This window comes from Octopus bimaculoides, chromosome 9 (genome assembly GCF_001194135.2).
Source record: "Octopus bimaculoides isolate UCB-OBI-ISO-001 chromosome 9, ASM119413v2, whole genome shotgun sequence".
Taxonomy (NCBI): Eukaryota; Metazoa; Mollusca; class Cephalopoda; order Octopoda; family Octopodidae; genus Octopus; species Octopus bimaculoides.
Genome location: NC_068989.1, coordinates 83627334 through 83628956, shown reverse-complemented (window position 1 = coordinate 83628956; position 1623 = coordinate 83627334).

Genomic DNA, 1623 nt, shown 5'->3' with positions numbered 1-1623 from the left:
ATTTTATCGACTCCAAAAGGATGACAGGCAAAGTCGACCCCAGTGGCATTATGAACTCTGAACGAAAATTCGAGCATTTTTCCCGCCGTGGTAACACCTCTGTCAGTTCCCAGCCTTATACCTAGCAAAAAGAAAAACAAAGATATTAAACTGAATCTTTTTGGGGGTGGTATGTTAATTACATTGACCTCTGTGTTTCACTTTTATTTTATTTTATCACTCAGAAAGGTAAAGGTCATCTCGGCGGGATTTGAACTCGGATCTTAATGAGCCAGAAGAAAACGCCACTGAGCATTATTGTCTGGCTTGCTAACGATTCTGCCAGATCGCCGTCTATTTAAGCGATTTTAATGAGAAGAAGAAAACGTACGAGTTTGATCTTTGGACTTGTAACAGAAGTAGTCTTAATAGATGAGAGAAAGTTGCAATATGTTCATTAAAAACGAAGACATATTTTACCATGTCAAATATGATAGATGAATGGTGACTCGAAAAGTTGTCGATTTGAACTCTCCTTCCATTTAATGTCTAATTTGTGATTTAAAGACTTTTGAAGTGACAGCATGGATTTATTCATTTTTGCTTTATTTATCTTCCATTTAATACCATTCCTTTTCTTCTTCTTTCGCTTTTTCTTCTTTTGTTTCTTCTTCTTTCGCTTCTTCTTCTTTCGCTTCTTCTTCTTTCGCTTCTTCTTCTTTCGCTGAGGAATGAGGGAGACAGACATAAAGTGTTGGTACTTACATTATAATGAAATGATAAAAGAAAAATGAGTAAGCCCTGTAAAAGAATTCTGAATATTTTCCCACCAACCAGACCTTTCGCGATATCAGGAACTTTTCAGCAGCCCTCGTATATGTATTCAGTGGCCCACAAAAGTTTACAACACACAAAGATCCAAGTTTACATATATAGAATTAACGCAGGTTAATGAAATTTCCACCATTTATGAAATTTTTGGAATAAATTCCATGCAACGATCAGAATTACATAATGAACAGAAACAATTTTATATGGAAAAAAGTTGAATTTCAAAACGCAAAAGTTTAAAACATTTATACAACCGAACCCTTGCGCAACCCTTGCTTTCAGGTGCTTTGAATAGTCTTCTAAATACTTTTTACATGTGGTGGGGCTTATTTTCCCCCATTTTTCTACACAAATTCTTTTCAATTCGTGTAAGTAACGCGGGTTTCTTTTTTCAAGTCTGAGTTTCAATTCTTTCCACAAATTTTCGATTAGATTAAGGTTTGAAGATTGACTTGGCCATTCCAGAACATTAATCCCATTTGTTTTCGACCAATTCTTGGTCAGCTTTGCTGTATGTTTTGAATCGTTATCCTATTGTTTAAGGAGAAAGTGCTATGTATTAAACATCTCTCTAAAATGCCTCTATATTTTTCGCCATCTATTGTTCCTTCGATTACTTCCATTCTTCGAACACTTGATGAGCAAAAACAAGCCCATACCATTACTGACTCACCTCCGTTCTTTCTCCAAACCTTGCTGATCGAATTTCTGCCGAAAATCTCAATCTTAGTTTCAGCAGACCCATCTACGTTTTCCCAATATGTTGTCGGTTCACTTAGATGCTTTTTTTTTTTTTTTTTTTTTTTTTTTTTT